This window comes from Prionailurus viverrinus, chromosome B1 (genome assembly GCF_022837055.1).
Source record: "Prionailurus viverrinus isolate Anna chromosome B1, UM_Priviv_1.0, whole genome shotgun sequence".
NCBI lineage: Eukaryota > Metazoa > Chordata > Mammalia > Carnivora > Felidae > Prionailurus > Prionailurus viverrinus.
The window spans coordinates 95,154,376-95,181,229 of NC_062564.1; the positions used below are offsets into that span (position 1 = coordinate 95,154,376).

The 26,854-nt window shown below is 34.5% G+C and overlaps 2 long non-coding RNA genes across 3 annotated transcripts in view; both read right to left on the bottom strand.

Annotated features, from left to right (window-relative positions):
- Nucleotides 1-14,693, bottom strand: part of LOC125164923 (uncharacterized) — a 123,946-nt gene extending 109,253 nt beyond the window's left edge. The window contains exons 1-2 of the long non-coding RNA XR_007151873.1: nt 13,922-14,693; nt 10,754-10,806 (exon numbers count right to left, since the gene is read on the bottom strand). This is a non-coding gene — a long non-coding RNA (uncharacterized LOC125164923). The remainder of the gene's footprint in view (nt 1-10,753; nt 10,807-13,921) is intronic.
- A 502-nt stretch (nt 14,694-15,195) lies between these two features.
- Nucleotides 15,196-26,854, bottom strand: part of LOC125164922 (uncharacterized) — a 114,491-nt gene continuing 102,832 nt past the window's right edge. For both annotated transcript variants that reach the window (XR_007151871.1, XR_007151872.1), the window contains 3 exons: nt 19,001-19,083; nt 16,100-16,248; nt 15,196-15,910 (listed from right to left, as the gene is read on the bottom strand). This is a non-coding gene — a long non-coding RNA (uncharacterized LOC125164922). The remainder of the gene's footprint in view (nt 15,911-16,099; nt 16,249-19,000; nt 19,084-26,854) is intronic.

The window sequence follows — 26,854 nt, forward strand, 5'->3', positions numbered from 1 at the left end:
TTTCACTGGGTATTTTTGTATCTTAATATTTCATCCGAATCTACTACAGTCTTCTTGCAACTATGAACATAAAATCAAACAGAACATGGTAGAGAAGAAAGGTGAAAAGAACCTCATGTCTTCAAGTACATCATTGGACCAATATGTCAAACCATCCTGGACCAATGGCACAATATAGTTATATTAGATAATAAATGTTCTTTTAGCAATTTGAGTTGTGTATTCAGTTACAAGCATCTCCCCTAATACAATAAGTTGGTTTATACTTAACATGCAGATTATAGTTATTGATAGACAACTTACTGTATGAGTATGCTTATTTTCAATGTGAATGGCAAAAGATTATTCATATGTTGTGGTACAATAAAAGTAATTTAGTTAATTGAAGAAAAGAGATATTTCAGGCTATGATAATATTTCTGATTATACATAAATTTGAAAATGTACAGTTGAATGAGCTTTCTTTCAGGGAGATTTGAAAACACAATCCTACATATAAAATCTGGGAGAAAGAACTTCTAGATGGTAGAATTATTATAAATGTAAAATGTAGTACATTATGCTAATGTTTTAAAAATAGAGGCACTTTCTTTCATCTTTTGTAGTGTCTACCACTTTGAAATAAAGTTACATAAACTGCTTTTGTCAGAGTTTTTAGGGGATTGCACTGTTGCAACTTTAAATTAATAAAAAATAGTAGTTGTTAAAATTTATTACATTATTTTTATTTTGCAAGTGTTTTTGAATATACATATATTACACATTTAATTAAATATTGCATATTTAATCTTCATTATATATATAATGAAGCTGAGGAATTATATTATGACTAATATTATATAGATTAAAAACTCATGCAGAAAGTAATTAAGATATTTATACTAACTGGAAAAGTCATGCTTCGAACCAGCTTTTGTGGTGATGATCTATTCCAAAGCTTGATAAACTTCAATGATGTTTTCAGTAATTTTTAATGATTCTCCCTATAATACTCTTTTCAAGATAAGTCTTCATATTAAATACAACATTTTGCCCTGTATTTGCTTCTCCCTCCTCTCTTCAGGTTTAGATTAATTTTGAGAGGGAATCTGGATTAGATAGTAACCCAGCAAATCCACTTAGAGTGGCACAGGTTTTGATTGCAGTAAATAAGTTGTCTTCAAAAAAAAAATCTACATTATTGTTAGTAATAAAATCACAAAGATATAGATGAATAGAAATGATGATTCTGTAACCAGGAATCCATCATTTTGAGGGATTATACCATGATGTAATTTCTTGCCAACCAATTCAGGACTTTACTTAATATCTTCTTAATATAGAAAAGGAAATCCAGTTTCATGAAGAAATGGCAAACATGTCTTTGTGTATTTCAATATATCCTCTATCAGTAGCGCTTTCATTTGTTTAAGCCACACAAAGTTGTCAGTATTTGACCATTTGGGCTTACAAAATGACAATCGCACTGTGTTCAAATGGGCACATTTGGGCCTTTATTTTTGCCAAATCATCTGAAAAGAAAGATACTCAGAGTATCTAAGTCAAATTATCAGCCTAATTTATACTCATAACACTTTTTAAAATAATGATATTTATGTACACAAAACCTAGTTTAATTTGGCATATTTAGTTTATGAACTTCTCTCTAATGGAAGACTCATACCGCAGTCTCATAACTGTAAGTAACAAAAGCTTGCTCAAGTACTTTTACCTGTGTAGATGATAAGGTTGTTATGAGAATATCACATCAATTTTTTTTTGAGAAATTTAAGGAAGAACATTAGCATCACAATTTAAGAATGTAGATATTGGGGCGCCTGGGTGGCGCAGTCGGTTAAGCGTCTGACTTCAGCCAGGTCATGATCTTGTGGTCCGTGAGTTCGAGCCCCGCGTCGGGCTCTGGGCTGATGGCTCAGAGCCTGGAGCCTGTTTCCGATTCTGTGTCTCCCTCTCTCTCTGCCCCTCCCCCGTTCATGCTCTGTCTCTCTCTGTCCCAAAAATAAATAAACGTTGAAAAAAAAAAAAAAGAATGTAGATATTTGCTTTATAGTATAATGTCAGAAAATCCATAAATAACATCTTTTCTAACTAAATGGCTCATTATGTAAAGAACCCAGGAAAATAACAAAAATACATCCAGAAAACAACTTTTTAATTAAAACCTAAGTATTAAAATTTTCTTCAATTTTGAAGGTAGAAACCTTGTCCTAATCAGCAGTATATTCCTATCCTTCTCTCACTACCTGTACTTTGTATTTATTATGCACTTCACAGAGCTCTTGTATTATGTTTTGTATAAAAATGTTATTATGCTGTTAGTGATTCACCATAAATGGAAGTTGGGGCAGGCAGTGGGGAGCCTAGATTATAGATAAATATGTTAACAGTATATTTAATACTTTGCAAGTCATAAACTTCACCCATTTGCTTAATATAATAATATGCTTTCTTTGTAGTGTTTTATGTTTCTCTATGACTTTAAGTCACATTATTTTGCTTAGTTTTATTTTAAGGTTTTATACTGCATTTACTTGAAAACTATGTCAAAATCAGTTTTAGGAAAGCATTTCAAAATTGTACATAAAACAAATAATTACAAAAACATTTTTCTTTATTGTTCATCTATCCAGACATTAAAAGTTGGAAATTAAATATATATATGTATATATATAATTCCTTACAATATATTTCTCACAATAACATTAAAAATTCTTCAAATTTTAAATAAAAGCTTTATATAAAGATTAATTCTCCTACCTGAAAATTCATCCTCATAATGTATATAATTTAGTGGTTTTTAGTATATTAGCAGAATAGTGTAGATATTACTATTATCTAATTCTGGAATGTTTCATCATCCCCAATTAGCAGTCTAGGGTTCTAATTTTTTTTGAATTTGAATTTGAATTTTTGTTTTTATTTTTGAGAGACAAAGAGAATATTAAGCAGACTCCATACAGAGCTTGATCCGGGGCTCTTTTCCAAGACCCTGAGATCATGACCTGAGCCAAAATCAAGAGTCAGATGCTCAATCAACTAAGCCACCCAAGCACTCCTGTAATATTTTTTTAAACCAAAAACAAACTACACATACAGATGGTTCCCGACTTAACAATGGTTCAACTTTTGACTTTTTGACTTTATGATGGTGTGAAAGCAATACGCATTCAATTAAAAACAGTACTTAAAATTTTAATTTTGATCTTTTCCTGGGCTGTGATAAGGCAGTGAAATACTCTTCCAGATGCTGGGCAGCAGCGGGCGAGCTGCACTCTGTTAGCCACTTGATCATGAGGGTAAAGCAACCAATACACTTACAACCTTTCCATACCTGTACAACCATTCCACTTCTTACTTTCAGTACAGTATTCAAAAGGTTACATAAGATATTCAACAGTTTATTATAAAATAAGCTTTTTGTTAGATGATTTTGTCCAATTGTAGGTTAACCTAAGTGTTCTTGTTACCAAAACCCAAGTTCGGCTGCCTCTCGCTGGAAAGGCCAATACTCAAGAGATGAGTTTTGATTGGGAAAGAATATGAGCTTTATTCAGGAAGCTGAGACTTCATCTGGGGAGAAGTTGGGCTCTTGTCCAAAGGCCAACTCTCAGGTTTCTGCCTGGCCCAGAGATTTTTAAAGGTGTTCAATTGGTTAAGGGAGTGTAGTGATCTGTGACATGTATTCACTTCCTGCAGACTTAACACCAGCTACAGCATCATCTTGGTGCTCAGAGGTTGTGCAAGAAAGTCTGGTTCCTTGGTACCCAGAAGTTGTACAAGAGTACTCTGTTCTTTCTACAAAAGAGGGCAAGGTCTACAGATGTACAAAGGGAAGCCAGTAAAGTCATTTGTGCGATCTTAAAAAAGAAAAACATTTTGCTAAAAGATTATTGAGTTAATCAGAAAGCTAAGAGGTATTGAAACAGACTTGCTGGCCTCTGTGGCCTGGCAACATTCTGGTCCTTTATTCCCCAAGGCCAGTAGTCTGCAAATCTCAAAGAAAGTAAATTCAGTCTGTTACAGATCAAGGACCTTAATGCAACAAGCAAGGACTGTGTTAACATGAAGCAAGTTAACCCCTGAGACCAGCGAGGTTGCTGTAATATTCTGGGTACATTTAAGGTAGGCCATGCTAAGCTATGGTGTTTGATCGGTTAGGTACAGTAAATACATTATAAAATTGGGTCATTTTCAACTTATGATGAATTATTGGAAATAATCTTATCATAATTTGCAGAAGATCTATACTTTGTTCTGAAAACAGAACTGATACAAAAACTTAGGTAATCTTGATTTCCTAACAGAAAGCAATTCATGGGAGTAGCAATTTTCCCTCAGATATGTCTCTTCACCAACTGTACCAGCAGTTTTGACTTCGCTTAGAAGAAGACTTCTAAGAGGTAATACTACAAATTTTTTTTCTGAATGTTTTATACTATTTGGACTTGCAATGTCCATCTCCTTAAATATCTTCCTTCTATGTGTACAATAAATGTGGTAATTTAATGCATTAATGTCCCTGACTCTTTACCCTTTCTGTGTCTAAGGATTTTGTCATGTAACTTTGTAGTGTCCTCCCACTCAGCTCTTGAATTGCCATGTTGTTTGCTTTGAACGAAAAGATTTTAGCATATGCAATATAAGCAGAGGCATGAAATGAGCTTGGACTTTAGAGATATTTTCTTTTGTTATCTGCCATTCCCATAAACAAACAAACAAGCAAGCAAACAAACAAACTAAAACATAAGTCTTCCCTAACCTACTGTTCCTCAGAGGAAGATGAATCATATTGATCAGAACCAATCCACAGACTCATGAGTCAGCCAGCTGACCTACAAGTGTATGAGCAAATCCAGCCAAGGTCATCCTAGATTGTCCAGCAGCCTATTGATACCACCTATGAAAGAGCCCAGCCAAGATAAGTAGTCTTCTAACCTGATCAATTCAGGAATATGAGCAATGCATGCTTGTTGCTGTATATGCTCTATTGAGATTCTGTACTTGCTTCTTATGGAGCTTCTTATGGTGACAGCAGGTAACTGAAACAGTGAATAACTAATGAGAAATAAAAATAATATGATATCACTTTAGAAATTGAATAATTTCCCAAGCTATGGAAACTTTATATGGATAGAATTTTCTTAAATCATCATAATCAAAATCCTTTCTTGCTATATCCACAGCAGTATGATTCTGCTGTCAGCACAGATGGAGTGAGCTGCTTAGAGAAGGGGATTAAGGAATTCCCTTAGTAGTTGGCTTAAGAGAGGGACAAATCTTCTCCCTTCAACCAGCAAAATAGCATCGAGTGGGGATATTTTCTTTTGGAGCTGAAAGACAAAATACACAGAAAATAACCACCCTAGAATCAAAGAAGAGTTGAAATAAATGAATACTGGCATGGTTGTTATTTATAAAGATAAAAACATGTAGACTACTTTGGATAGTTTCAATGCATTTGACTATACTTCTGGGTGCTCCAATTTCAGCCACATGGGATGAAACATAATACCCACAATGTTAACAATTGTCAAGGCTTAGGTTCTGAGGAATCAGAGCATGGAAGTATCTTAGGCAACCAGAAGCAGAAAAATTAAGGGGTCAATTTGACTCTAAATTACTTAGAGTATAAGCCTCAAGCTGAGGACACAATACCAGTCAAGAAGTACAAAACACTTGCAAGAATGAAAGTAGGAAGCTGAGATAGGAGTTCTGAGCAGTGCAGACCTGGAACCAATGAACAAGACTATCTGGAGTGAAGCAAGATCTCTTGGGCTATTGGCACAAAGGAGAGACTGAAAACTCCATGGCTTTCTTTCATAAAACTCTAAGTGTTTGGTATATGCTGGTCTAAAATCGCAATTATGCCAAAGTATTTCTTCAAATGACATAATTCAGTTGCAGCAATTTTCACCCATGCATATAAATATGAGCATTTGGAAGGCCTTGATCTTCACAGTTCTGGATGGTCTAATACATATTAGAACTATCCCGGCCACTGTCCATGAAAGTGGACATATGTTTATAGAGGGTCTGAGATCCTAAATGAAACAATCTCCATAGCGACAGTAAGAAAAAAATGGGAAATTAATATTATAATTCAGCTACAATATAGGTTAATGTTTTAAAAGTCAGTTGGGGAACAAATCTTTATTGTTGCACTGTTTCATAATCAAAAAATATGCTGGAAGCAAAATTAATATTTTGCAATGCAGCCTATTTGTAAGTTGGACTGTACATATATAGCTCTGTCCACTAATGTTTTCTACGTTACTGACTACATGGTGTTGTATCCTGGCTGTGTTTTCTGTCCTCTGGGAGGACAGTACAGTAATTTCTAAGGCCACTTAAGGACCATAAATGAAAGACATTCAGTTATGATATTGATTCACTCATTAGTTCATTAATGCTATGAATATTGCCTGCATATATACTATGTGCCTACTATCATAAATTACATGATGTCATTATTCTAGAACTAGGAATATCATCCTATGAAAGGTATATGTAGTGGAAAGATTAATAATGGCAACATATATATAATTTAAGAAAGGATAAATACTACAAAGAAAAACACAATGAAAGTGAGTAGGTACCAGGAAAATACAGTTTTATGCATAATGATCCAGGAAAGCCTCTCAGAGGAATTAATATTTTGACATAAATTTGCAGAAAGTAGGATAATGACGGAATTGATCCTAGAAAAATAGTATACTAGTCAGAAGAAACAGTAAACCCAAATACCCTAGTAGGAACACATGTGGTTTATCTGAGGAACACTTAAAAAGCCAGAAAGTCATTCAGGGCCCAATATCCTCCCTCAATTTTTGAAGTACAATATTCTTCTCTAAAAGAAAGGATGAGTCAAAGGAAAGATTCAGACACTAAAGTATATATCCAATTTAGAATTACTTGTCTTTAAAAAAAATTATTTCTATTTTGTCCTATAATAATGCAACTATCTTAATAAGCAGTTCAATATTCAGGTCCCATTTTTCATTAAAATGATTATAATGCCAATCCTATTTAAGACATTTGGCCACTCCAATGTTTGGGAAAGCGCAATCTCAAATGCCACGCTCACCCACAACAACGAATTACTCCATAAATATAAATGTTGGATTTTTGAGCAGTGACTAACTCATAGTATTGTTCTGTATGCTTTGATTACATATACTAACATATAGCCCTATAAAAATGATGTCTATTTTCCTCATATAACCAATTCCAAATTCCTCCTAATTAAAGACAAAACTTCACAAAATGGCAGTTAAGGCAACAATTAATCCATATCCAAAATAAAAGTAAATAGATTACTTAACCAAGAGAACAATATATTTAAACTGAATGACTGTTCAGAGTTAACATATTTTGCTACTAGAAATATACTCCTACAAAAGGTATGAAACGTGTTCTTTCCTAACTCTTTATTCTTCCAACCCCACCAAGATAGACAGTACCACACACTCACCTGCCCTCTGGTTCAAAGAACCAGAGACTCTACCAATCAAAAGCCTGAGCATTAGTCTTCCCAGCTCTATGGCTAATGTGCTATGCAAAACATCCATTCATATCCTCTTATGAGTTTGAACTCAATGATTCTCATGAGACCACACACACACACACACACACACACACATGCACGCACAGGGCTTACATTGTATCTTAGGAGACATTATCTCAACAATGAAAGTACTATAGGTAGAGGAAAAGATAAAAGGGACTGTGATAGTTTTTCGTATTAACCAAAAGTTCAAATGGCCAGAAAACTAGGCTATGGTTTTTGTTTGTTATTATTATTCTTTGTGTTCTTTTCTTGTTTTCCACTGCATCTCAAACAAACAAAAAAAGCTACACTAGTTTTTTGGCTATTAGACCATGTATACTGGACTAAGAAGTATTTGGGAAGAGAAGTAGATATATGTGAAAGATTATTATGAGTATCATCAAGGTTAGTCGTCTTATATGCTGGTAAATGGCTGGTAAGGTGATCTCTTTTTACTAGTAATGGATAGAGAGAAACAAATACATGTGCCTGAGAAAAAAGAAAAAGGTGAGATGTATTACCCTGCAGATGGGCATAACTCTGGATAGAACCTGAGGAATATTAGAATTGAACCACCCATTTAGATGTTAAAAGACCATTCAATTTCTAATACTTATGGGCGGAGCATCTTAAAAATAGTCTGGGGAGGATAGAGTGGTGGGTGAGAGATGAGGCAGAATGCAGGAGACCGAAAATAGTAGAAGTAACATTTACATTGTAGACAGCAAAATATGGGACTGACACTGTGGGCAATCTGAAGAGAGGGTGGAGGAAAACCTGAGAACAATTGAAAAACCCTTCTTTGAACACACACAAAAAAAGATTAAAACCAATCAAAAGTAAACTATGTATAGAGGATGAACAAAATAAGTCTAAACTGGAAATAATTCCAGTCTAAACTGGAAAATAAGTCTAAACTACAAGAATTATTGGTCAATTAGAACAAAAGCAAAATTATAATCAAGAAGAAAAGCTTTTTCCACCCAAAGAAAAGAAAATGTGGATGAGTCACGCTAATTCTAATTTTGATTAAATACGGTGGACTAAACATACGTTTCTGCTTCTATTCACAAAGAGCCACTGATATTATAGATAATTTGGGAAAGGGAAACAACACAAGAGGAAGTAAAGCCTCCAACATTCTGAAGGTCGAAAAAGACAACCACCTGATGTTCTGGGGATACCTGGAAATCAAAAAGCAGAATGGATTGAATAGCTGGAGAACGATCTGAGGAGACCAAAATACTAGTTGTGAGAGTCCTCCCAGTCAAACCCAGAAAAGCAAAACATTGAAAATGGCAGCACATACTAGATTCTTTAATTTTCTCCAATTTCAAATGGATCATATATTGCCCATTTATTTGTTTTAAATGAAAATTTCTTACCATGAATTAAATCAAAATGTCCTGGGCTTTGGAACTTGAAAACTCTTTTGGGGGAGCTCTGCAAGTGCATGTGCATATTTAAATTCCTCAGGTGATACTGAAGGACATTCGTGGTTATAGTTCATTACCTTCATGAGCAGTTGGAGTTGCTTACCACCAGCCCCTATCTTGAAGTAAGCTAATTAATCATTTGTTGAGTAGTATGTGAGTTTAGGTGAGGTCACGAGTTAAATATTTTTATTTACTGTGGGGAATAAGCTTAGGAATTCCCTGAGCTTGCACCGATGGGTTAACAAGGCATAAAGAAATAGAAAGCCACAAGATGAATGCATCCAAGATTAGGCAAACAATATTAAGTAGAAATAATGATCTGTATATTCAAAAATATACAAATAATGAAATGTACTTTGACATCTATCAAATGGAAATTAAAGAGAAACTCAGTTGAAAAGTCTATATTTTAAAAGTTTTAAAAAATAACCTTCCATATTAACAAATTTTTATAAAACATATAGTTTCATAATACAAATATAGATATTCATAGGATTTAAATTACTAACAGCTTTAGTTTTCCTTATATATGCAAAAAAATGGAATGAGTTTAAATTCCTCTTTCCCTGCCCACCCCAAAACACACACACACACACACACACACACACACACACACAACATAGCAACAAGAAAAAACAAAGACAGATACAAGGTGAGTAATCCATTTTGAACCATAAAGGAGATGCTGGCCATTAAATTACACAATTGGAGTCATAGCTAACATATAAAAGTGCAATGCATTATTATCTTCTGTTCATTATCAGTCAGAGTTAAAGAACCCCAAAATGAACAGAACTTCAAACTGTATTTAGACATTAGGAATCCCTTACCTTCTAACTATTGTTTACAGGATTCAAATAAGGAAAAGTCTTTGCAGTGGTGTTACTGACACATATGACATAGTTGGGTGGAAAATTCTAAAATAGCCAATCCTCATTTTGCTTTAGAATTGAAAACTAATAAAAACAGGCCCACATATGAAAAATTCAAAGAACTAATCTCCAGAATTTATTGAGATCAAATCATGTGAACCCCCACCCTGGTTTTTCCAATTCCCTAGAGAATCCCCCTACCACTGGCTTTGTACCTGAGTTTTAAAATTCAAGATTTGAATTTAATTCACTGAGCTTAAAAACAAAAGCTGTTATAATCTTTGCTTTGGGGATTTTAAAGAATTTGAGTTTTGTGGGAAGATTCTTCAACATTCAAGATTTGAAAAGTGTGAGAATTGCCACCTTTATTAGTGGGACCCTTTTCCCAGTGTTGGCTTAGGACAATGTTTCTCTTTCTTGAGTATGGATCAGAATCATTTGGAAAGCTGGCTGAAACCTAGATTGCTGGCTCAGATCCTGTGAGTTTCTACTTCAGGAGATCTGGGGTGGGCCCATAAATTTGCATTTGTAACAAGTTTCAAGGGCTGCTTATACACTTGATACACAGAACAAACTTTGAGAATCACTGGTTTAGGGTATGTATCCTTTAATTTATCAGCTCAAATTACAGACACAAGAAAAATAATTTGGGCTGATTTGATCTATATTTCCATCTCCAAAGAGACATATAGGTCCACATACTCTTATGTTATAGAATAACAAATGTTACTTCTACTAGCAAGTATATGTTATGGTACATATGTGCTTCTTGCAGGAAATGAAGTAAACCTGTGAATATTATCAGTGCTATTATACTCCAAAATAAGGCAATATTTTAGATTAGTAAATTGCTAGTTTTTAATTTTCTGTGTACTTTTAACTTCAAATGAAAATCTTACCTAAGATGGTCTCCTGGGACTTTCCATTGACATCTTTTAAAGTGACTCATTGGCTGAAAAAAAAAATGCAGAGGTTAATCATTTTGATTAATTTCTAATTAGATGTACCTGTATTCCAGAGGAAATGATCAATGCTACCATTTGAAGAGGGCAGGCTAGGATCCAGCAACACTTCTAGAACACTTGCAGTTAATTTCTGATGGTTCAGTTTATAGACCTCACTGAAAGATGGTAAAACTCTCTTATTCCATCACAACTCATTAGACAGTTTTTTTTAATAGAGAAAGCAAATATTTAATACTTTACCATTGTATCTTATTTTTTACTTTTTTGAAAATAGTGTTTAAAATCACTCAAGTTTGTAATTACTGTGAAAACTACTACTGAATACAGTGAAAGATAATCTCAACCATATGTACCAAATTTTTGAAAAAATCAAGAATTTCACTTGCAGATTAAATTTTAACAAATTTGGGATACTGAAAGTAGAGCTGGAATGATTTTGAAATCTGAAATTGATTTACTTTCAAGCAACTTTCAGTTTGATTCTCTTAGGCAATTTACAACAATTTAGGGATGTGGTTCTACCAAGTATTACTGCAGAGACTGAGGGAAATGCCAGAAAACAATTGAATTCCATTTTGGGGGGAAGGGGAGTACTTTTTACTAAGAAAAATAAAATCAACTTAGGACAATATTGTATTTCCCCAGTGCTTCAACATGGAGAATGAGATCCCATGAATAAAATCTTGTCAATCATTCCAGTTAAATATTGTAGTTTTGATTATTTTGATTTTTAAAAAATATAACATATAAATATATGAAACATACCATAGGATACATGGTGTTTTCTAGTTTTACATAGAATTCCAAATTTGAAAAAATCAGAATAAAAATAGTTTTGTAAAATTTTACAATGTGCCCCAGTAAATGTAAACAAACTCAGAATTAAATATGGCTTCCATAACCAGGTAATAAACTAAGCATGATGATATTATTGTTACATATTTCTACAGGAAGGAACACTGAAGATATGGCTAGCAGAAATTAATTCTAAAACCTCCAAATATTAAACCCATACCAAAAAGCCTCATTTGTATCTGTATTTCCTATATATTTACAACTCTACTCTTCCATCATTTCCTTTAGTCTGGCTATTGATAACTTTAATTTTATCAAAGAGTTAAAATTTCAGTTCTTGTTAACAATGGATTTAAATCCTCATCCACAAAATACTACAAAATTCTTCCAAAAATCTCAAATATAGAAAAATTGTCTACCTTTACACAATGACCCTTCTGCCATGTTGACTAAAACAGTTTCTCCACACACTTGACAAATCTGGAATTTATGTGTCTTCTATGCTTAACACAGTTTCCCAGTAGAAAAATGTAGTGGTACATTTGAGTCAATTTATTATATGTTAAATTCTCCTTCCAAGGTTTCTGAGCCAGCTGATGGGTCTTGTGAAATGTACTGATCAGATATGCCTTGAATCAAAATCACGATCCTCTTGTCAGATGCAATATAACTGTTTCATATACTTTGAATTACTGTGATTGAGACTTTTCTGTTTTGACGAATCCGTTTGTGCCTTTCTCAAGGAGTAGTTGGTGTCTTTTTAACTGATACTATCTTACAAACTAGAGGTCAGGGCCTCACCTTCTACCCACTGATCATAATTGTCTTTCCATCCATCAACATGTATCCTCAAGAGAAAATGCATAATTCAAGTTACTGTGACTACACATACTAATTGTGGTCTCATAAAAATCTATCCCTTTTAATGTTATTCCCATGTGATAGCTATGATTTGAAACTTCTGTTTGAAAACAGTGTTGATGGTTCTGTGATGGACCCAGTTTCTTTAGTGTTTAAAACATTCAAAAAGAGTTTTTGTATAACTTCTGAGTAGAATAAACTCAATTATGTTAATATCACAGGAGCCAAGAGAGAAAATAGAAAGGTAAGGTGCATATGACAAAACCAATTAGACTATTGATCCCAATCACAAGAATCCATCAGCCTGCACATTTCTTTTTTTTTTTAATTTTTTTTCAACATTTATTTATTTTTTGGGACAGAGAGAGACAGAGCATGAATGGGGGAGGGGCAGAGAGAGAGGGAGACACAGAATCGGAAACAAGCTCCAGGCTCTGAGCCATCAGCCCAGAGCCTGATGCGGGGCTCGAACTCACGGACCGCGAGATCGTGACCTGGCTGAAGTCGGACGCTTAACCGACTGCGCCACCCAGGCGCCCCAACCTGCACATTTCTAATGGTTTACAAAACATACTGCAAAAAGATTTACTGAGTCCATATTTTTCTATATTATTTATTCTTTAAACCATTTTTACTATGTTCTACTTATTCTGTCTTAAGAAATAAATGTTTCAAAATGGCCATCCTATTTCTTAATAATATCATATATGTTGAATCAATGGTCTATATCTCAAGATCAGCCAAAATGACAAATTAATTGGCCATATATATGGTTTCAGTTTTATCTTCACTTTATTTTGCATGGGTGTACATCTTCCTTCAATTACACTTTCACCTTTATTACTCATGTTTGATTTAAAGTGCCTTGTCAACCATTTGAACTCTCATTCAAAGACTGAAAGTCTTGCACAGTTTCTGAAACTCTTTTTTGAAAAGTCAGGCAGAAGCATTTGGCATCATTAAGTCATTCCACTAGAAAAGCTTTCTAATTTGTGTACTTTTATTAAATTGTTCTAGGGTGGACAAGATGTTCCTGCACTCCCAACACATGAACCAACATGAAGAAAGTCATAACTACATATATTGTATCAGACATCCAAGTTCAGTTCATTTCCAATGACTAATATCTTAATAGATCAATAAAATTAACAAATTTCTTACTTACAAAAGTCCAAAACATTGTGGTATGTAAGGAAAACTCTACACGGCTTTTCTCATGCTTTCTGAGCTATTCCATTGCCAAATCCTATTGGTGTGTGTTTAACGCCAGTAACAATTTCATAAGGCTACTGCTAAAGCTCTTATATAATCAGAAGTACCATGGAGACTGATGTTGCTTTAGTTTTCACTGGATTCTGCAAGGTGGCATGATATTGAGCATATGCTGCTAACTTAGCAACTAGGCCTGTTTCCGAGGAAGTCTTGCTTTCTTTGATGGATGCTTACCTGTTATCTGAAGTCTGGACAAAACTCTTGGAGTTTGATGAATATATTCTTGAACATGAAACACTGCAAGAATACTTTGTTTTAGAAGAAAAACATTCTGTACACCAGCTATTCTACACAGTGTGCTAGTAGCTTTGCCAGATCTATCATATGGATATGTATAGGTTGTCAGTTAATGTTTTATAATTGTGATTAAAAGGTAAAGAAGCAACTTCTTCATCTTTCTCATCAGAGCTTGAGCTGCTACTTGAATCCTCCCACAGCTACCACATAACTTTCAAAAATCCTAGGTAAATCTCTTCCTTACAGATCCTTTCAGTAACTTTCCAAAAGGCTACAGGGGAGATGGTTGCTTTGGGTAAACTTAGATAACTCTTAACATCTCTTCTGACTCTAATCCTTTATGTTTTCTGATAGCGTCTCAAGAGTAGAGATTGTCCATGCCAGGGCCACTGACCCCTCTCCCCATTCAGCGGGCAGACTCCTCTTCAAGACTGTATGACTTCAGCAGAGTTCTGCTGGACCCCTCTACCTCCTTTGATTGTTTCAGGACAATGAATCATATAAATATTTTTATATTAGAAAGTCATTTATTAGTTATCTATTGATACATTTAACCCCAAAACTTAGCTTAAGCCAACATTTATTATCTCACACAGTTTCTACAGGTCAGGAATTTGGAAGAAGCTTAGCTACGTGTCTTTGAGGTGAGTCTCAAATAAGGCTGTGAACAAGCTGTCTACTAGGGCTATAGTTACCAAAAGACTTAGGATGAGGGATTTACTTCCAAACTCACTCACTTGACTGCCGGCAGTAGGTCTCAGTTTCCACTGGCTTTGGACAGTAGTCTCAGACCAGTTGCCACATGGACTTCTCTGTTTTTTATCTCATGGTGGAAATGAATCAAGAGGAAAAGGCATGAGAAAAGGCATGGCCAGGATGGAAACTGTAGTGTCTTTTATGACAGAATCTCAGAAGTGACACACAATCAATTCTTCTGAGTTCTATTTACCACTCAAACTTAGCCTAATGAAACATGGAAACAAATCACATAAGGACATGAACATAAGATGTGGGTAGCATTGGGAGCCATCTTGGAGGCTGGCCATTATATCATTTAAGCATAAGTTTAAGATGTTAATATTCCCAGTTTTTAAATATAATTCTTCAACCATTCTAGGAAAAAGAAATTTTAAGAGCATTATAAGCAAAAAATAAGAACCAATAATTGATTGAATTAGATGAAGAAAAATAGGAAATTTTAAACCTAGAAGATACAGAGATTTTATATCTATGTTTAGAACTGTGATGATATAAAAACATCAAGAAAGCTGATTTGGACAGACATAAATGAATTGTGTTCTGACAATGGTGTCAGGTAACAATAGCTACTCAGGTAATATATATTTGTATTTGGAGATTTAACACTGTGTCCTTCAGACACAAAAATGAAACTTTGGGTATTTTTATAGTATGGACTCTAAAGTGGGTGGAATATAATCTATAAACAGAGGTGGGAACCAAATAATTAACAAACAGAAGGAAAATTATTGGAAGAAAAGAAAAGGCCAAAAAAAGAAAAAAAAAGACAACACCTCTCATGGATGAGATGGAAAAAGGCAAATCACTACATTTTGGTTCATGGTGTCATGAGAAGAAAGGAAGTTCCAAGAACCAGTTTATAAACATCAAGGACAGACTCACATCCCCAAATAAGAAAACTGGTCCCTTGTCAAGCTAAGATGTCATGAACTGAGTGCTACTTACCTCTGGCATCCAGGGTTCCCACAATATTATTAACTGAGATTAATATTTATGAAGCTTTCATTCCCAGTTTGAAAAGAAAATAATTTCTCCAAACTTTTAGAGCAGTAAACAGCAAATGTAATCATAAAGCAGATCGCGTAGCATTCACCTTCTGTCAGCACGTCACCGCCTTCAGCTGTAAAACTGATTGACGCGATTCCAAATGGAAAAAGGTATGGGAGTCTGAATATAAAAGGAAAACATTTGACTGTGGATTCAAAATATATGAGATGAGAAAATATCTGAATATATATACTTCTGTTTAACATTTATTGAAACAAGCTAAGATATTAATAACATTTTGATTTAAATGTCAAGTGTCTTTTTATGCTATGTTACAAAGGGCTGCTATTTATTTTATCTTTTTCTTACCCAAAGTCAACTTGAAGAGGCAGGTGTGAAATTGTCTCTCCTCTTGGCCATTGCAGGATTACTTGTGGAATGTCTTAAAACAGTCCTTTCCCCCTAACTCCCAGACCCTCTGGAGACTTATAACTGGGAGCGCGGAGTGAGGAGTTGCCCTGCAGGAAAGTGACAAGCTGTGTGAGCAATCCACTAGTCCTGGACAAAGGAGGGGACAACTGAGCATTTAAGCCATTCAATATCAGTATATCAAGATATCTCAGAAATCTCAGAGTTCCTGAACCTAAATACAGAGTAACTAGTAAATTATATGGCTGGTTTCAAACCCAGGTATACCTGATTCCAAAGTGCATGCTTTTGGCCCCACCTGACAAAGGATAAACATTTAAATAATCACTGCTAAGGGTGTCTGTGTGGCTCAGTGGGTTCAGCATCTGACTCTTGGTTTCAGCTCAGGTCTTGCTCTCAAAATTTGTGAGATCAAGCCCCCAGTCAGGCTCTGTGCTGATAGCATGGAGCCTGCTTGGGATTCTCTCTCTCCTTCTTTCTCTCTCTCTCTCTCTCCTCTCCCTTCCCTCTTACCCACCTTGCATGCTTTCACTCTCCCTTTCAAAATAAATAAATAAACTTAAATAAATAAATAAATAAATATTTACTGCTAACATGATTACAATTAAAAAGTGAAAACTGGAAAAACACAAAATTATTAATGACAAAAATAATAATTACTGCTATCATTGCTTTAATAACAGTAGATATACATTAAGTACCAGTATATGACCAGGGATCTTCCATAAATGATCTCATCCTATAGTCAAACATTCATATAAGGCTAGAATAACCTCATTAGGGTAATAATTAATAATCCTTATTAGAATAATAGTAATAGTTACTTATAATTAATTATCCTTATCATCCCAGAATTACAGATGAGCAAAGTGAGGTACAGAATGTTGAAATAATGGACCCACAGTCACATAACTAGTAAACAGAGGAGCTAAAATTCAAAACCATGCCTGTATGACTGCAGTTCCTACATATTTGAGCCCTAATGTGTAGAATTCTACTGCCTGCCACCACTTGAACCCAACTGTTTTCTTTCTCAACGAGGTTCTTACATTTTTTTTGTTTCTCTGTATGTGTACTCAAATAATCGTATTCATATTAAAATATTCAAAAGTAGTATTCATAATGTACTTAACATTTTGTGCTGCTTTTTTCTTCTAGCCTTCTCTCATAAGCTTTTCCTATATTCTCCTTCAATTGCCATAATTATATTTTATTTTATTCATGCATAACATTCTATACAGTAATGTTCTAAGACTGAAAAAGCCATTCTTCTATGATTTGACATTTCATTTAGCTCGCATTCAATTTTTGCCTGACATAAACAATTCCACAATAAATTTATACATGTAACTTTTTTTAGTTATCAAATTATTTTCCACGCTAAATTTTCAGGAGAGATTCTTAAGTTAAAGTATATGAACGTTTGTGCGACTTCTTATACATAACAAAATGCTTTCTTGAAACCTCACTGCAGCATTCTCCAACACTAACATCAAAGAAAAATATGAATAAAACAACTATTAAGAGAAGTAGTTTTGTTTTTATTCATGACTATATATATCCCGATGTTGCTGGAATGAGCCCTGAAATGCATATGGTTTGAGAGTGTGCATCCAGTAGAAATTACGGGTATATAGAGTTGCCATGTTTGCTCTGTACCCTGAGCCTGAGCAGCACATGTAACTAGCTTGCCAAGTCTTTCTTGTAATCAGAGGCCACTGAAGAGCACACCTAACTGACCCTGAAGTCAATGGGGAACACTCAACCTTGGGCTCATTAGCATCATGCCATAACCAATAGAGCTAATTTTCCAACTAATGCATCACAGCAGGTACTTAATAAGTTCTTGTTTACCATCTAAGGTCTTTTGCTCGATCCCATATGCCCACATTCTCTCCTGCTCCTCAGAGTCCCCAGTAACCTCAAACAACAAATCTTACAAACACATTTTCATTTTCTCTAAGAGCTTCACAAAGGCCCAACTCTCTTAAAGATATTTTCATTTTGGAAAGTACAATGCATGGATTTTATTTTGCCAACATTTTCTAAGCTAGTATTTTTATGATTTTATGACCTTTTACCCATGGCATTTTACCTCATCTCTCTTGAATTTCTGAATTTGAAACTGATTCTCAGTACTGCAAACTCGGACACCATTATAATTAGTGAGTATATGCAATAAAATGTAAGTATTTCATATACTTTGAAAACTTAGTTTTGGTATCAGTCTTACTTTGGTTATTTTCTTAGGTAACATCATTTTTCTCTTTCTTAGTTGAGTCACTGCAGCTTTGGGGTCACAAAGAACGTGCTCTCTTGATTAGACATTGACCTTCTCTGCAGAGTGCTGATAGAGTATTGGAAAGATATTGCTGTCAACCAGCTATTCAGAGAACAACCAGTGAGAAAAAAGCCTGAGCAGAACATGAAGAGACTATAAATGCTGTTGAGAAATCGTGAAAAACTGCAGAAATAATTTAGGTATTTTTGCAGAAGGCTGAGTTCCTATATTGTGTGGGTAGATTCAGGGGCCAGGTACATTTTGTTTATTGCTGCTAACATGGGGACTCATTTGGGGTACAGACACAGCTGTAATATTAATGTAGATGTCAATATGTAGACAAAGTATATAAAAGATGTCAACTGATGACATTAAGTATACATCTGGTAGTAAGCTGAAATCTGATCTCTACTTCTACATTTGTATGGACTTGCTCATAATATGGGGACTACAATTGCTTTTTTCTCATTGAAAAATAAAATATTTTTCTTGTTTTTGACACATGTGAATTAAATATAAGCAGCATTTAATTATGGTGAATTGATATTTTTAATACTTACCTGAAAATATCTGATTTGAAATGGACTTCAATGATATACTCAGACCAAACAATCTGTTTCCAGGACTATTTTATATCCAGTTCCTACAAGGAAGCAAGCAAGGTATCAATTTCAATGCAGAATCTTCTACACCACTGTGATCTTATTACATCACCTCTTGATTATCCACAGATTACACATGTTATAAATAAGTTATGACCATTTGTGGTTTAATCCTCTTACCTCTGAGTTCTGGTCTTAGGCATCTAAAAAAAGGGGGGGGGTGGAGAAAAGACAGAGGATAGAGAGAGAAACAGAAGAAGGGACTAGGAGAAGAAATATTTATTTATTATAAATATTTTTATAATAGTTCATATGTGTTTTCACATGTTATTATATTGGCTGTAGTATAGTATTAATCTAAGAATTACTTGAAGTTCACACAGATTTGAACTCTAACATGAATATGTGGGTATTTATTATTACATCATAGTGTGAAATATATTGGTAAAGTCTCCAAACAACAACAAAAGACCCCTAACACATGGTAGTCTGAGAAGTTGATATGCCTGCTCTCAGTATATAACAGTTACATAGAAATGTAGAAAAATTTTGGTGATCAGATTATTTAGGCTTTTGCAATTCAAAGTATGTTCCATGGACCAACAGCATTACATTACCCAGGAGCTGGTTAGAAGTACAGAATTGCAGGCCCTGTCCCAAATTGACTGAATCAGGAACAGCACTTTAATAAGATCTCCCAGATGATTCATATGCTTATTAAATCTTAAGAAGAATTTATCTGGGTGGATCTCCTTATTTCTAAGCTGAAGACACCAAAGGTCAGAGAGAGTGGATCAGTTGTGCAAGTAATGCCATTTAACAACACAGTGAAGGATCAAAATACAATCTATTCTCATGAAGCCAAACCCAGGTTCTTTCCGCTAAATTGCACTTGTCCTCTGAACTACTTTAACACACACACGGACATACACCCCTTCCTTTCTCCAAAGTTGTACCAGTGAAACTGATTTATAACTGACTCCATTTTACAGAGAAATCAGAAGCCATCCGTGGCAAACAGATTTATATCTGTCCTTACCTCTCCTCCCTCTTTTAGGCAACATTAGACCTGGTGTCTCTCTTCTTACCCAATCCACTTCACCCATCTGTATTCAGAAGCCCATCCTCCCCAACTTCTCAGGAATTTACGCTCAGAAAGTCTTCTTCATACAGACTCCATAGCTCACTCACAACAACCTCCTTCCCATTTCAACTTCCTTCTTCTTGTAACAAACTATGTCTTCATTTCCTTTGGCAACTAAGCCTTTTGAAATACGTTTTTTCCATGTTCATTACTTTCATGAGCAAGAAAACTACGTGTTCATATACCAAAGTCAAGCTTACCAAACAATAATTCAATTATATGTCATTGTTTCAAACACAGAATACTGCTATCTTGTGGATGCCAATTGATAGCACAGAATTTTCCAAAACGGGTGCCGCAACACATTTATTCTGGGAAAGGCCAATGTGTTCCTCTCAAAAAGGCCAACTACCTGCAGGGTAGGTAGTAATTACCCCCAAACACCTCCACAAAATGCAACTCACTATAGCATCCATATAGACATTAACACTGACCTTAGCATGTTCTAGGATTTGTGCAGCACTGTGATAAACCTTTTAAACTTTGTTTTCTCAGTATACCCCACACTTATTTAATCATTGTTAGTTTGCTGTTTTGTTTCACTTAGCTTTTTATTTCCAAGGGACACCTCATGAGACAATGTTCTGTGAAATATCAATTTTCTAAAACTGTATTACAAGTCTATAGAATATTTTTCAAATCATATCTGTGTATAAAATGTTTGGCTTATTTGCTGCTACAATCTTTCTTATTAAATGTTGACATTGTCATGAATATATAGAAGATTTAAAAAACATTTTTTTACATTTATTTATTTTTGAGAGACAGAGAGAGACAGAGCACAAGTGGGGGAGGGGAAGAAAGAGACACAGAATCTGAAGCAGGCTTCAGGCTCTGAGCTGTCAGCACAGAGCCCAACGCGGGGCTCAAACCCATAAACTGTGAGATCATAACCTGAGTTGAAGTCGGCCTCTTAACTGACTGAGCCACCCAGGTGCCCCTAGAAGATTTTAATATAGCAAATCTAAGGGCTCATTTTAGTACATATGAAGTATCAGTAATCCAGATACAGTAAAATCTTGGTTTGCGAGCAGAATTCATTCCAGGAACATGCTTGTAATCCAAAGCACTAGTATATCAAAGCGAATTGCAAAAACCATTGGGTCATTCGTGATAATGTGACACTGGGCATCACATACTACTCATATTGCAAGACAGCACTCATTTATCAAGTTAAAATTTATTAGAAATATCTGCTCGTCTTGCGGAACACTTGCAGAACAAGTTACTCGCAATCCAAGGTTTTTACTGTATTTTATTTAAATTCTTTACAAATAATGTAAAAATAGAATGCATGTTAATATCAGGTAATCTGTTTTATTTACAGCTTTGTGTAATTCATTTAAACTCTTGTAAATGACTAACTTCAATTTATGAGTTTTCTCACTTAGTGACACATGAGTGCATCTTTTTAAAAAACTAAAACTTAAAGCAAGCTTTATATCTTTAATGTGATAGTGTCATTTTGACTTGCTTTTATACTCTAAGGTAAAATAAATGCGCTTGTTTGAATGGATGGAAAAATACCCCAGAGTAAATGTTAATTTGGTTAGTCCATTTACAGGTCCTTTTAGGTTTTACATATGACAAAATTAATCACAAGGCAAAGTTTGATCTTGTCCATGACATAGTCATTCAATAACACTCTATTATCAAAGGGTGTTTTTAAAAAATTTTTTCAGTTCTTTAAACTCTTATTAAGGAGATATTGTAAAGTGGATATTTGTCCCAGGTGCTGATGAAACGAGGATAAATAAGACATTGTTTTTTCCTTTAGAGGTTTATAATACAGTAAACAAAATATAAGCATCTCATCACAGCCCGGTGTGATAAGTACTAAAACAGAAGTATGCAGAAAGATTTTATAAGTGTTTCCATTGTGTCCCTTTAATTACTTCCTATAACACTAGCATTTGCCATTTTCTTCAGTGTATGAAACAATACAGTCTCCCACTTTTCTATTTTTTATAAGGCCCTCTTGCTCTCCAAGCTAAGCTTATGAAAAAGCCAATGTTAAATTTTCCTTCCCTGTAATGATGTTACTATCATTAACAGAGAGTTGAGGAGAGTACATTTATTAACTTGCTTTGAACTAAAGCAAAAATAGGAGTTTTTACAAAGGCATTGCTTGTTTTGATCTAGGGACCCTGCACTTTGATCTGTCCTTACTTTGAAGATGATTCTAAAAGGAAATTTCAGATATACTCAGGTAACAATATTTGCATAAAAGACTCAGAACTCCCAGCTGAAAGATATCATTCCAGTACAAAAGAAAACAAAAAAAAACAAAAAATAAATAAAACATATTTTAAACTGATTCATGTTTTCACAGACAATGATGACAACCCAAACTTTAGTCTTCTCCAAGAGGTATAGAAGTCCCTTTCCAATATATAATTAACTGAATGTTGTTTGGAAATTTATTAAGCTTCCAAGGAGGTTTTTAAAAATGAGTCAAGAGGCAATACTTACATAGATTTGCACACTTGTTAGTTTTTCACATTGATAACTTTTTATATATTAAGAATATAGATTTATAATTGTCAATTCAGATTATCCCGTCTAAAAACCGTACAAAATGAGCTTGCCTAATTATTTTGCATTGCTTTCAGAAAAGCTTAGATAGTGTTCTTGCCAGATACTTTAACTATAAAAATTATTTTAAAAATATGATGATCAAACTCAATACCCAAAAACGAATAATCCAGTGAAGAAATGGGCAAAAAACATGAATAGACACTTTTCCAAAGAAGACATCTAGATAGCCAACAGACACATGGAAAGATGCTCAACAATTCATCACCAAGCAAATACAAATCAAAACTATAATTAGATGCCACCTCACACCAGTCAGAATGGCTAAAATTAATAACTCAAGGGACAACAGATGTTGGTGAGTGTGTGGAGAAAGGGGAATCCTTTTGGGTTGCTCGTGGGAATGCAAACTGGTTCAGTGACTCTGGAAAATGGTATGGAGTGTCCTCAAAAAATTAAAATAGAATTACCCTATGACTCAGCAATTGCACTACTAGGTATTTATCCAAAGCATACAAAAATGCTTATTCAAAGGGGCATATGCACCCCAATGTTTATAACAGTGCTATCAACAATAGTTAAATTATAGAAAGAACCCAAATGTCCATTGACTGATGAATGCATTTAGATGTGGTGTATGTATGTATATACCACATATATGCATACAATGGAATATTACTTGGTCATCAAAAAGAATGAAATCTTGCTATTTACAATGATGTGGATAGAACTAGAGTGTATTATGGTAAGCAAAATAAGTCAGAGAAAGACAAATATCTTATGATTTCACTCATATATGGAATTTAAGAAACAAAACAGATGAACATAGGAGAAAGGAAGGAAAAATGAGATAAAAACAGAAAGGAGACAAACCATAAAAGACTCTTAAATACAGAGAACAAACAAGATTGCTGGAGGTGTGTTGGGTGGGGGATTGACTAAATGAGTGATGGGCATTAAGGAGGACACTTGTTGGGATGAGCACTGGGTGTTATATGTAAGTGATGAATCACTAAATTCTATTCCTGAAATCATTATTATACTGTATGTTAACTAACTTGGATTTAAATTAAAAAAAATAAAAATAAATTTTTAAAAATATGACAAATCTTCCCTTACACATAAAGCAACTTTTTATCTAAGTCATAGACCATAGCTACTTGTTACATCAGCTTCCCAGATATCATTCCCTCAAATGAAAGCCCACACAAAGAAAATAAAGATCTTTTATCTTTACATACTTTACACATCTTTGTTAATCCTGATTTTGAAGTATGTAATAAATTTTAGCTTGTGTGGCTGCTCATACCACTAAACTGGGCCTCAGTACTTTGCAAGATATCATAGTGATTGTTGTACTGCACTGCAATGGAACTAACATATATTAATTATATGAGTGAATGACTATATAATCAAGATATTAAAATAGTAGGGGCGCCTGGGTGGCTCAGTCGGTTAAGCATCTGACTTTGGCTCACGATCTCGCAGTCCGTGAGTTTGAGCCCCACATCGGGCTCTGTGCTGACAGCTCAGAGCCTGGAGTCTGCTTCAGATTCTGTATCTTCCTCTTTCTCTGGCCCTTCCTCTCTCTCTCTCTCTCTCTCTCTCTCTCTCTCTCTCAAAAAATAAATAAACATTTTAAAAAATTTTTAAAAAGATATTAAAATAGTAAAGTTAACAAATTTAAAACTAGAAAATCTCTTCATACCCTGTTCACTGCTTTTATGTAAAATGGGGTGATTAGAGTCCAGAAAAGGAATTTTAAGTTTAACTAGAATAACAGAGGACAGTTTTTTTAAGAAAGAAGATGGTTCTTTTGTACTTACTGTGATGTCATTAAATTACAAAATAAGCCAACAGGCATACAAAACCACAGAAGAAGTTCTGGGGTTTTTCTCATTAGCTTTGCTATGCTCATTAGTCTTTGAATTAGGACTTTGCTCCAGTCTTTTTTTAAACAAAGATTTAGTTGCAATTTATAGAAGTGAAGGGGAAATGGGATACAGTGAGAATTGATGAGGGAGATTGCACTGCTAAGAACCTTGGTTTATAGTGGTGATAAACATAAGTCAAAGAGTCCAACAATCTTGAAATTGATTTTTATGCAGTGAACAGATGGTGAACCACATAAAAATACTTAAAAGTAAATACTGTAATACAGAGAAATACTTATGCTATTATGTTAATTGCAAAAGGAGGATACACACTTTTATGATCATTACTCATACATGGAATGAGTATTTATCAACCCTACTATGTGCACAGTACTTTATTAGCTGCTAGGAATACAGTGACAGGTAAGACAGAAAGAGTCTTCTTTTTTAGAGTCTACAACCTTGTTGTGGGGTGGGGAAGCAAGGGTGGGAAAGTAAATTAATGCAGACAATTAAACAGATATTCAATGCAAAATGTTTTAAGTCTTAGAAGGGGGAATTACATGGTGCCTCAAGACTAGAAATGGGTCTAAATTCAAAAACCCAAAGAAGGCTCCTAGGAGGAAAAACTCAAATGCATTTGGATTAAATTTTAAAAACAGGTGGGATGTCAAGCAACCTAATTGTGATTGGGTTGGGGAATAAGACATACAAGTAGAGAGCATTGTTTTCTTTTTTTAAATTGTATGTTTGAAATTGTACTTAGTGAATATAACTTTTATAATGGGAAAAATAAATTGAAGATTGAAATAACAAAACAACAATAAGGGGATAAAGTTAATTTAGGTACAAAGACAAATACTTAAGGTAATTATTAACTGAATAAAAGATAGGAATTTACACAGGAAGAATTTCCAGTAGAGCTAAGTTAGGTACTGGGTAAAGTGTGTATACATGTATGTTGATTTTACGTAGCAGGACAGGGTGCCACAAGGGATTTAGCCAAAAGAGAACATTAAAATAACTCCTAGATGCCAAAGTCAAGAAGTCCAGTGACCCTCTTCACAGCTGGTTTCCTTCTGTCAGTCTATCTGTTGTCCTTCCACACTTTTAACATCTTATATTCACATCACTCCTTTTCATTTTCCTCTGAAGAATATTGTTATGGGCCAGTTTTTTTTTTAATTTTTTTTTCAACGTTTTATTTTATTTTTGGGACAGAGAGAGACAGAGCATGAACGGGGGAGGGGCAGAGAGAGAGGGAGACACAGAATCGGAAACAGGCTCCAGGCTCCGAGCCATCAGCCCAGAGCCCGACGCGGGGCTCGAACTCCCGGACCGCGAGATCGTGACCTGGCTGAAGTCGGATGCTTAACCGACTGCGCCACCCAGGCGCCCCTGTTATGGGCCAGTTTTGTGTATGTATTTCTAATGCAATTTCTTTAATAGCTCTTATTCTCATTTTTATTTGTGATATTTAGTATAGGAAATGTGCTTGATTAACTTTTTAGAAAATTGAAACTTTCCTCAAATGCTAGATGTATTTAAGTGTTTTAAAGATCAATTTCTAATTCAAATGAAAAACAGAAACAATAACTTTCTAAATGAGAATTGTATAATTACAAAATGTTCTACATCCCTATTTCCCACTGCAATTTTTGCCTACTACATAGTAGACATTGAGTAATTTAGTTTTTAATGACTGTGGAATACATACATATATGCATACATAAAAGCTTACATATCATTTTTACATACATTAAAACTTTTGCCAGATAAAAACTTACCCTTTAACTTCAAAATAATAATGAATCTAATGTTGTTTATTTGGCAAAATCATCCACAGTGATGTTGAGTATATCTTAGTCCATTGTATATAATTATGTAAAAGATGTTTAATCTAGTTGTGTGCCCTTTGGCATTACTAAACCAATGAAAGATATTGAGATGAAAACTTCACTACAGTACAATTTTATGTGTTTTAAAATCATGGAATCATGGTAAAAAAAATGAATGAGTTATTTTATCTCTTCAGAAATGTGGCTTTATCTGCCTATAAAGCAGGGAAGTCATCTCAGGGACTGGTAAATGAATGAACTCATTGTGGTGCATACAATTGACTTGAATTCACTTTTTTATGTGACCCTGTATGGATACCTGAAAGATGCTCTCTACATTGTGCCATCCTTGTTAGGAAACGGAAGCAGGAAATGAATGGCTAAAGTGAATCCTGAAGTCAGAACAGTATTAGAAAACTAG